Genomic DNA, 11,789 nt, shown 5'->3' on the forward strand with positions numbered 1-11,789 from the left:
CAGCTGACTGCTCCACCAGCAGCGTATCCTTTGATGGCACTCCTGATCGGGTTACAGCAGCACGTGGGCGTAATTTTCTCGCAATTAGGATGCGATTATCATAATACGAACGACGTCGTCGTCGTCGTCGAAAGGGTAATTGAAGAAGCGAAAACCTGGGTTATCCCTGCCACATGGCCACGTGCCCGCAAGACGCCTTCGGCCGGCGCAAAGTTTCAATTTGATATTCCTTGGCCGGTCGAGCAGCGTCTTGGGGTTGTTCGTGGATTAAGTTCGATTCCTATTCTGTGGCACTGTGGCTTTTCTCGCCGACAGGCTGCTGCGGGAAGTGCGATGGGAGATTTGGGATGTGCGGGTGGAGTCCACAGCCACATCAGCATACGGTCGGACTTTGGCTGCGACAAAGTGCAAAATCCTTCACACTTTGAAGACTGATTGACTTCTTATCCTCGAACGGATTTGAATGGAAATTGTGTTTCGCTTCGCTGCTAGGCTAATGGGGGGTGTGGTGAGCTGTGTGAGCGAGTGCGAGTGTGAGTCCTGAATAAACAAACGGAAGATAATCAAGATGTAAAACACAATCCGGCGGGGAGGGCGAGGCGGTTGTAATTCAAAACCAAACAAAACCGTCAGCTCAAAGAAGCTGGGGTCGGAAAAATCGAATTTTTGAAATTTGAAAGCTGGAATCGTTTGCCCATTTTTTGCCCATGTTTGCCCACCAATTAGTTTTTTTTGCCCACGTCCAGTTTTTGAGATATGAATTTTCGAAAAAGTTCGAAAATTTTCGAAAATCAAAAATTTCGCTTTTTTCAAAATTTTTTTTTTTAAATCGCAATAACATCGTTTGCCCACGTTTGCCCACCCTTTAGAATTTTGAAAAAATTTATACTTTAGAAAATATAAGGCTTTTAAGTTTACCTCGGTCTAATCAGAGAGTAAATCGTTTGCCCATCTCTTAAAACCAAATATTATCAACAAAAAACGTTTGCCCAACCATTATTATTAGTTTTTATCGTTTGCCCACCCTTTAAAAAACCTTTAACAAAAATTTTTTTTCGATTGCCCACATTTAAAATACAACCAATTTCCTTAGCCAACCTCTTTAAAATAAAAATTTCCAATAAAAAAAGTTTGCCCACCATTTAAAACTAAATAATTTCGATTGCCCACCTTTTAAAACTAAATAATTTCGTTTGCCCATCCTTTAAAATTCATTTTTAACGTTTGCCCACCCTTTAAAAATAAATTATTTCGTTTGCCCACCCTTTAAAATTTGTTTTTTTCGTTTGCCCACTCTTAAAACTAAATAATTTCGATTGCCCACCTTTTAAAACTAAATAATTTCGTTTGCCCATCCTTTTAAATTCATTTTTAACGTTTGCCCACCCTTTAAAAATAAATTATTTCGTTTGCCCACCCTTTAAAATTTGTTTTTTTCGTTTGCCCACCTCTTAAAAATGGTTTTTTCGATTTTTCACCTATTAAAAATAAATTTGTACATATGTATGTAATAATTGTAAGATGTGGCGTCAAAAGCACAGTTACTTACAAAAGAACAGTTATTTACATATTTACATACATTTTCAATATATCCATAGTGTTAATCATTCATGAATTGTAACATCAATTTTTCTTAATCATTGTTTCATTTCATGGAAAATATTTTATATTGCAATATAATATATATGCAAAAAAATGTATGTATGTTTATCAACACTCTCCAAGCTCAAGAAAATTCTGGAATAAAATATTTTCGAAATTATTTAGTTTTAAGAGTGGGCAAACGAAAAAAACAAATTTTAAAGGGTGGGCAAACGAAATAATTTATTTTTAAAGGGTGGGCAAACGTTAAAAATGAATTTTAAAGGATGGGCAAACGAAATTATTTAGTTTTAAAAGGTGGGCAATCGAAATTATTTAGTTTTAAGAGTGGGCAAACGAAAAAAACAAATTTTAAAGGGTGGGCAAACGAAATAATTTATTTTTAAAGGGTGGGCAAACGTTAAAAATGAATTTTAAAGGATGGGCAAACGAAATTATTTAGTTTTAAAAGGTGGGCAATCGAAATTATTTAGTTTTAAATGGTGGGCAAACTTTTTTTATTGGAAATTTTTATTTTAAAGAGGTTGGCTAAGGAAATTGGTTGTATTTTAAATGTGGGCAATCGAAAAAAAATTTTTGTTAAAGGTTTTTTAAAGGGTGGGCAAACGATAAAAACTAATAATAATGGTTGGGCAAACGTTTTTTGTTGATAATATTTGGTTTTAAGAGATGGGCAAACGATTTACTCTCTGATTAGACCGAGGTAAACTTAAAAGCCTTATATTTTCTAAAGTATAAATTTTTTCAAAATTCTAAAGGGTGGGCAAACGTGGGCAAACGATGTTATTGCGATTTAAAAAAAAAAATTTTGAAAAAAGCGAAATTTTTGATTTTCGAAAATTTTCGAACTTTTTCGAAAATTCATATCTCAAAAACTGGACGTGGGCAAAAAAAACTAATTGGTGGGCAAACATGGGCAAAAAATGGGCAAACGATTCCAGCTTTCAAATTTCAAAAATTCGATTTTTCCGACCCCAGCTTCTTTGAGCTAAAACCGTCGAGGAATCAAAAGGCAAAGCGATGGCAAATTACAGCGTTACAGTTGCAGTTGCCCCACGAAAAAACGCCAAGGAAGGGAGTGCGGAAGGGGGGGGGGGCTGGGAAAGCGTTGCTGAAAAATTGTGAAGCGGAATTTCGCAATTTCACTTTGTACTTGGAAAACTGTTATTAACTTAATGAAGGAGTGTTGTGCGCCACATTTACCTGACACGTGATTCGGAGTGAACCGGAAGCTGAGCGGCCCACAAAGGAGCTGCGGCCCTCCACTTTTCCACATCTACTCGCTTTTTTTTTTAATATTTCCCTCATCTGTAAGTGCGTTAAGGTGGGTACTTAACGTACTGGGAATCGTATTTAGCGGGCTGGAAACGGTGTCATCGTCTAACCTAATTATTTGGAAATCTTATTGAATGATATGTGTAATGAATTATTTATGAATTTATATAGAAATATATCCAATAATGTTATAAATAACATATACTCAACGACTTTAAAGTATTCAAATATACAATATTAATAATTTTAGCTTCTTCCGCATTCCAAAATATAATTCAAAATAGCAGAATTTTCGCTTTTAAATAAAAATGCATACTCGACTGAGTTGATTATATGTTTAACACTATTCACTCGAAACGAGATAACAAATTGAGAAAATAGCACTACACTTCACTACTTTAAAATACACTGAAAATTATTTGAAATGTGCCGAACAGAGATGCGTAAAAGTTTCGTAGCATTATTCTGAGTAGGAGCCTAATTGGGTTAGATACTCGAAGTATCTCTATTCTGCAAACTTTCAGCTGCCTTCCTGCAGATTTAACAGCAGCTAACAAACCGAATTCGTCGGCTGCTGTAATTAAAACAAAGAGTGCGTTCAGCACACAGGACCCCATCCCACGCACTTCCTTCCTCCCCTCCTCTTTGTCCCCACAAAAGCAACGCATATGCAGCGCAGGAGCGTTGGCCACCCACTGTATGTGTATGTGGCAGCCTTGTAACCGTATCTTTGCATTGGCGCTCAGATGAAGCTCATCTGGCAAAGTGGCAGGTTAAGTAAACAGTTTCATTGTGCGAATTCAATTAAAATTTATTCAAAATACGTCAACGGCAGCTACTCAAAGCTGCTACTTCTGCCGCACTCGGTGGCGCTGCTGCCTCTGCTCCGCTGCTCTGCTGCTGCAACAATGTCGAAATGTATCTGTGAGATACATTCTATGTACCGCTCTCTCCCTGTCGCCCTGTCTCCCTCCCACCGCCGTCCGGCTGCCATTGGCAATGGGGGCGTGGCGAGGCCCGTTTCACGCCCCTGCTGCAGTGCAAGCGAGACAACCGTATGGCGGAGGGCTGCCAGGCAAGTGTATATACGCGCACAAAGTATCTGTGTGAGCGCGGCAGTGGGGCTGTGTGCGTGTGCCACTTGTTATGTTGTTGCTGCCTACACCTCCGCCCTCGCACACACACACACAAACATAGACGGCTGTAACTGCTGTCTTGGCAAGTGGTGTAAATGGCAATTTGTCGGCGGACGACGGACTACCGCATGGAAGTCGCCCCCGCATACGGTAGCCGTGTAGATACCGCGTCGCTCTGACAGCCGCTCTTTCTCGCCGGCATTGGCATTCGGCACTCAACTCTTGGCCTGGCCCGCTCTTTTCTGCCATATCATCGCCGTCATCATCGTCGCGATCATCATGCCACCTCCACCCCCACCCTCTACCCCTCCCCGCACCAAAGAGTATCTTATTATCCCTTAGTGCGAGGAAACACAGAAGTATACACACCACCTACCCACTTACTCACCTGTGCTACCTGTGCTCTGTCAACCCATTTGGACGACCCATGAAATACATTTGAATTCATAAAATGCAAAATGTAGCACCTCGTCTAGTAAAAAAAGATTCAAATTTAGGCAGCCCAACTTTACCGTCCACTTTTTGGGCAGACGAAAATACAAAATAATGCAGTGAGTAGGTCTGAAATTAATTTTTACAATTTTGTACGACATAGGCCAATCCTCTCAAAATTATAGTAGAATATTTTCAAAAGCTTTTGCCGTAATTTATTATATTCCTAAACGCGTTTATATATGAAAACAAATAAAACTATGAATGAAACCTAAATTGTGTATTAAAAGATTAATATTTAAACATATAAAGAATAAGTAAGTAACCAACTTTAGTTTCATATTAAATCCTGTTTAAGTATGTATGTTTACTTTTTACTTTTCTTATTTAAAAACAATTAAATCATATAAAATTCGGACAATGATCCTGATAAAGAATATATATACTTTATAGGGCCGAAAACGTTTTTTTCTGTCTGTTACATACTTTTTAACAAATCTAGTATTACAATTTACACTAGGATTAACGCTTACAGTTATACCCCGAAAAGCCAAAGTAAATTATCCTTAAATTTTTTTGAAAAGTACCTAAAATGCATTTACAACTTAATTTTAATTTAATATAATTGTAATAGGATGAAAACTTAGTTTTAATAATAATAACGCTTGTACGTTCAACCCTGACTGTACCATATACAATTGAATGCAGAGAGGCCTTACATATTATTATAGCAAATCTATTACACCATGCCTATAATAGTTTATCCGAAATAAGAGTCCTTAAAAGCCTTTGAAGCCCTAAACGGAACTATCCGAGCGTGTTTAAAGCCCTTTTCATATGACATCCTTCCGATACGATTTGCCCGGCGCGAAGGACATTGCCGGTGACACGACCAACAATGGCGAGTCCAGCCCTCTCTATGACATTGATGGGCATTGACGACGCTGGTGATGGGATGGTGATCATCAGCGAGAGCGTCATCATCATCAGAGCTGGGAATGTGGCAGGGAATGACGATGAAGTAACAAGGAGAACGACATTTCCAGCTAACGAATTCAATTGAGTTGAATTTTTCATTTAAGGTTTATTTAACTTTTTTATTCCATTTCCAGGCAGCGAGCAGGAAGAGCCGGCCGCAGGGATTCGCACACAGCGCTCGAGATGAGATGAGATGCGATTCGATGCCATGGGATGATGTGCGATGAGATGATGTGATGTGAGACGCGATGGGATGCGATGGAATGGGATGGGACGGGATGGGATGAGGTGCGGTGCGGAAGCATATGAATGCGGAGAGTGCCCATGGATATGGATGGATATGGATGGATGTGCGGTTGTGCCAATGGCGGCAGCTGGGCCGAGCACTCGAATCCAGTCGGAGTACAGACGCAGACAAACGCAAATGAATTTATGCCTAATGGCGGGATTGTTGTACTACTTTTTGCCCCCGTCGCCGTTGCCACATCGCATTGTTGTGCTGTGTCGCTGTCAATATTGAGCTTGATTATTAAATGACACATTATGTGATTTCCAACATGTTCACTGGCCACCGACGACCGGGAGCTCGAGCTCGAGCTCGGCACGGAGGGCGAGAGTTGGACCCAGTTCCCACTTCAAGCCCAATTCAAAAGGAAGCCAGAAGGGGCGTCGTCCCGGTCCATCTGTTCGACCCATCCGCAGAGCAGCCAGTTACATGGCATGGAAGTCATTTTGTAGCACATCCAGTACGTGAGCTGATTGCAATTGTGAAAAGAGGCGTCTGTGGGATGGGTGTTGGGAAGTGGGTAGTACGAGTGCCAGGGGAGGCGGTTGAGCAATTGTGAAGGGGGGGGGTCAACTTTTCGGAAGCAATAGTGCAGCAGCTGAAGTGGAGATACTTTGGATCGAGGGTATTTAAAAGGGGGATTCTTCCTATGAGTTTAGCTTGAGTTTAGTTTCTATATAGATTTATTACAGAAAGATACAGCATATTAAGAATAATTGTGTATTACTTTAATTCATGTATTTTCCGCCTAATTAATATTTAATTCTTTTTTAATCCATTATTTAAACTGCTTGACTCCTGAACATGCCCATTCGCAAAAGCCAACTACGTCCCTGGCCAGCGAATTCGTAATGTTTTCTTTTGGAAATGGCGTCTCCGGGGTGTTAGAAACCACTCCCACTCTGCGCCGCCCACTTTGGGCAGCGAACCACCCCGAATCGAGTGGCAACAGAAGCCGAAATGCCACAAAAGCCGTGTTAGCGCAACACTCCGCAAAAGACCCTGCCCAGTTCAAACTTTGCCATACAATAAATTGAAATTGCGCACATTATATACGAGTATATGTTGAATGGCATATTCCAAGGGGGCAGGCGCACGCCCTTCGGAAGGCAATGTAATGGCAGCCTGGATGGCCACATTAAATGGCAACAATTGCCATTTGCCTCCCTCCTATCCAGAGCCCAGATCCCTGCCTGCCTTCGGATCCTGCCCAACGGGTCACAGGCGAAACGCCTATTGTGCGCCATAATGAAATTAAAAAATCAGTTACTGTTGTGCCTGTTACTGTGTTCTTCTGGCAAGGGAAGGGAAGGGATGGGAAGGTACATTATGCCATTAGCAGAGCCATGCCTGCCGTCCAAACACAAAGCACACGGCACAATACCACGTATTCCATTCAAGGCGGACAAATCTGGAAAATAGAAATAAGGTGGCGCAAGAATTGCCCTATTTGTGCCCCTGCCACGCCAAGGCAGTTGGTTGCATACGAGTTCGAATTACAGCATTTGGCATAATCTGAAACCAGTCGGATCCCGCCGACTACAGCCGATGAGTCAATTTACATAGTCCGACCTTCGGGGTGGCACACTAATCACTAGTTAGGGGTTGGATCCTCCGGAGGGAGGGAATTATGTTACCATATTTGTACGAATTAACAAAGCTAATTATGGTAATCCTCGCGGTGATTGGACGACTTCAAGTGAAACGTTTAAAACTAGCTTGAATTCGTATTATCACGCAATGGTGTATCTTTACTCTATATAATATATAATATTTAATCTAAATAATGTACTACGTACATAAATAGTATTCGTTTAAATGTGTGTGTGTGTGTGTGTGTGGGTGATCACATAGGTACACCGGTACGATCTTTTCATACCTCCGCAATACAAACCTAGTTATATTAAGCATGTTCCTAAGGTTCTGTTGATTTGGTTCTCGTTATGATGAAATGATAATAGTCATCTGATTTGTTCATAGGCGATAAGGGGATGCATATACACAGGTACACCTTAACGATAGACTTTTAAATCCTAAGCAGCTGGTTATAACGTCTTTTGCTGTTTCATTTCCATTTCTAAGCCGCCTGCATCCACAAATCTCCTTTTGGAATACTTAGCCTCTTCTCAAATGGCCAGAGATTTTCTGACTTCGATTGTGGACTCGGCTTGCTCTCATTTTACTGCCTTTGCCCACATCATTCTTCGTGATTAGTTTACGGCTTTGGAATTTGATTTGTTGTCCTTTTTTGTCCATGCTCTTCCATTTCAGTTTTTTCCATTTCTAGCTGGACGATGTTATCGATCGATTGACTTGGAGTCCTCCGCATCTGCGGCTTTGCCTCATTTCCGTTTCGGATTTGGAGTCAATAAGGAAACCATCCTGGTCTGGACCGACCCGGATCCAGTTGCCCTAATCCCGGCCTGTCGGTGGAGAAAGTTGCTGGCCACGGCGGCGACTACTGCAAATGCAATCAAATGCGTTTAATTTCATTGCTGGCCCAATGTTAATTACAATATTATGACAGTTCTGCGGCTCGCGATGAATAATTATCACCTCATAAATTGCGACAAACCGCAAGGCGGCACTTGCACATGGTCAGTAGCCTCTGCCCGAACTCAAGACTGTGGACTGTGGAAAGCGGAGTGGGGAGTCGGACCCGGGTCGGTGATGATTAATCGCCCAAGTTAGTTGAGTCGCTGCCGCCAAATGCAATCAACGGGCCACAGACCCGTGGGCTCTAGAGGTGGCTGCGTGATCGCTCGTGAAATGCCTGCTAGTCGTGAGTCACGACAGATCCTGTTACCCGTACGTTCTTAACAATTATAATGTCTGTCCTAAACAAAAATAACTTAATATGCCTCCGCTTTAAGAATTTGATTAACTTTCTATCATCTGAAGCTTTTAATTAAATAAGTAAATGAGTAATCCCTTAAGCTGAAATGGGCATAAGTTAAGTTCTGAGGACTTCTACGTATTTGATTCTTACTAATTATTACAATAATATGGAACTAATTCTGATCGGATTTGCCAGTTATCGCAAATTAAATAGACAATTTTTTTGTTTTATTGGTTGTATTCTCATTTTAGTGGAATTCTATAGTACACAAGTCCTCTGGGGACAAAAAGTTTGTTGATGCAGCAATCAAAGAAGGAAGTGAAGTTTAATATATACCTGTAATATCGAGCTACATTCTCACGCTTCCATCTCAGGGATATCTGCTTTGACCTGGCCAACACTTGGCTCAGCCATCCCCACCTCCTCCACTCGACTTGAAACCACGCCGTCCACTCGACTTGGCCGCGCAGAACGTAAATGTTGTGAAAAGCAAATCTAATTACGCGAATGCTCGCCGACTATTTGAAAATGGGCAATTCCACGAGATACTTATCTAATTAATAGCCCGACAGCGGCAGCGGCTGTGTGGCACAGTTCCATTTCGATTCCATTCACAACTCGGCACTCCTAATGAGCGGGGTGGCCAAGAACAATGGACTTCGGACACTCCGAGGTGATCGCTCCCTCTTGCCAAAAAACAAAGGCGGCTCCGTTGGGTGGGCGTTTCGACAATTTATAATTTCACGTGAAGTCCCCTTCATGGGGTAGGAGGGTAGCGGGGTGCCAAGTACGGTAATGTCAACAAAGCGTTCCCGTTCAATTAAGCGGAGCGAAAGAGTCAAGAGACCCGCTATCTCCATCTTGGTCGCCCGAGCCGGATGGGGGAATGGGACAGGGAATTACTCGAAAAACAAAGGCAATCAACGGCAATTGACGGAGTGAGATGGCAGCACTGCGCGTGGGAACGGGACGGGAAGATCGGGCGGTAAGTGGTGCGCAGGCGCATCGAATTAAGCTCATTGCGCATTTGACGCGCTGTTTGACGTTTCCTTTGTGCGCCACTGTTGTTGGAGCGGGGAAGGGGAGGGGGGATAGTAATCGGAGTGGGAATGCAGATGGAGATGAAGAGCGGACTGGGACAAAGAGGGATCATTAATTGACACTCCACCTCTAACTCGTCAACGGCTAGTTTATAATTGTGCGCGCTTCTTTGCCGCTTTACAGTGAATACCCACTCGGGTGGACTCTATTCTGTAGCATTTACATTTGTAAGATCCCTTAAGGAGTTCTTACCTTGAATCTTAGAACAATTCTCTGATAGTCTATTTAATATACAATAGTAGCTTTAGAAGTTACAATAAAGCCATTTGTAAATAGAGGTCAGGATGAAAAGATACCAAAAATGCTCACTTTTGCAAAATTTTCATCTATAATTATAGAGCGAGTTAACCCAAATATCTTTTACTGTACTCAATCCTCTTTCTTCGCAACGATCGACGGGCAGATGCAAAACCAGAGCATCGATCATTAGTGGTGATTACTTGGAGTATGCACGGTATAATGATGCTTTTTAGCACCGATTAAGACAATCCGAGCTGGCAGTCAGCTATCGCAGTAATTATCCACTTAGCGCTTGTTAGACAACCCCGATTTCGATTCATATTCTCATGGCAGCGAAATGTCAATCGCATTGATGAATGTGCTCCCAGGTTGATTCGATAGAGCATCCAATCCCCTTTGTGTTTCCCCCTTTCTTCCCAGTAGCCGAGGTTCGAATGCATAATTTATATATATTTATGGGCAGCAGTATCGCTTCCACAGACCATTTTGGGCACGATTATTTTAACCAAATATGGCAAATTCGATATTGTCCACAAGGACAATGAGCGTGGTATTGGATGGCGGAGGGAGAGAGGGTGCATCCAAGCTGAGTTTCCCCGCCGACTACTGACAGACCCTGGTGTTAATGACTTAATTAAACCACCAGGCTAACCGTCCGATCCGGAGTCGCACTCCAAGTCCCAATTGGTGGCTGCTCCTCCAGTAGTCCGACAATTTCACACTTTTTGCGTGGCAATGGCAATATCAAAAGTGGCACGACTGGTGAAACTGTCGCAAAAAAGAAAAACGTGCACAGGTACACACACACGGGGCCAACAGAGGCGTGGTTAATGGGGGTTAAGATTGCCACCATAAGAAGTTTAGAGTTAAATAGTTAGAGAATGTAAGAATGTGAAAAAGACTCTCTGTTCCTTGGAAACTTTAATATACAATATAGGTTAAGATAAATAGCCACAGTATTATCTATAGTTCCATATTTGTTTGCTTTCTAATATCTTATTAAGGTTTCGAGCTAATAGATTTTTATTATAACTCAAACTATTCAAGTTCTCTCCACAAAGTTCTTTGATTCCCCTTAAAATAGCATTGCTAGCCCCCCTTAGCGGCGCTCCTGGTTGTGGCTTAATCTTGTTCGGGAGAACAAGAAGATTTCACGCATGTTCCGTGCCGCGTATCACTTGACGATGGGATGGCGATGATGAGGAGGATGCTCGTTCCCCGCCAGCTCCCCACTCACGGCAGTCTGCGTCGCTCACCTGAGAGGTGCGTTGATTAATATGCGCAGTGCTGGCCAAACAGTAGCCGCGGCCACATGCTCCTGCTATGCTCCTTTTAACTGCTCCTGATTCCGATGGGCGAGCAGATGACACTGAGCCGCTCGACAGTCACCGCGCTCCTTGACATATCCATTAGGCGGAACAGAACAGAACAGAACAGAGAAGACCAGGCCTGAACAGAACAGCCGAAAAGTAAAGCCGCGGAGTGCGGCTCAGATCGGCTCGGTTTGCGACCACGTCCCCATCATAATTATTAAATGCAGCTCAATACATTTGCCTCGAATCGCTGACATTCCTGCGCAACCTAATGCCCAAAGATATTTCTTGGGGCCGACGCAGCCGCCGGCGGCCTTATGACTATGGAATGCAGCCCAATCGCACCAGGAGCGAGTTGATCACAAGGGTTGCAGCGGGGTGTAGCGACTATTAACTACCCTTTATTATTAAGGCGGTGGTAGTAGAAATAAAATATCAAATAACTTGGGATAGATCGCAATGAAGCATATAATGTTAATACTAAATCATCAGCATTACGAATAAATATAATTTAAAATGTTAACATTGTTATAGTTACAATGATTGTTACATTTTGTAATCTTTGTCTACTATTAACCGAATATACT

At 42.2% G+C, this 11,789-nt stretch overlaps 1 long non-coding RNA gene and 1 other non-coding gene across 2 annotated transcripts, besides 1 other annotated feature; both read left to right on the forward strand.

The window, feature by feature from the left end:
• The first annotated feature begins 174 nt into the window (after positions 1–174).
• On the forward strand, positions 175–269 carry mir-4981 (mir-4981 stem loop). The gene has a single exon (NR_048060.1). It is a non-coding gene; the product is annotated as a mir-4981 precursor RNA (primary transcript).
• Positions 270–631: 362 nt separating this feature from the next.
• Positions 632–2,592: a mobile genetic element.
• A 1,509-nt stretch (positions 2,593–4,101) lies between these two features.
• On the forward strand, positions 4,102–11,521 carry lncRNA:CR45267 (long non-coding RNA:CR45267). Its single transcript, NR_124460.1, has one exon. It is a non-coding gene; the product is annotated as a long non-coding RNA:CR45267 (long non-coding RNA).
• Positions 11,522–11,789: the final 268 nt, after the last annotated feature.

The sequence above is a fragment of the Drosophila melanogaster genome, chromosome 2R (genome assembly GCF_000001215.4).
Source record: "Drosophila melanogaster chromosome 2R".
Taxonomy (NCBI): domain Eukaryota; kingdom Metazoa; phylum Arthropoda; class Insecta; order Diptera; family Drosophilidae; genus Drosophila; species Drosophila melanogaster.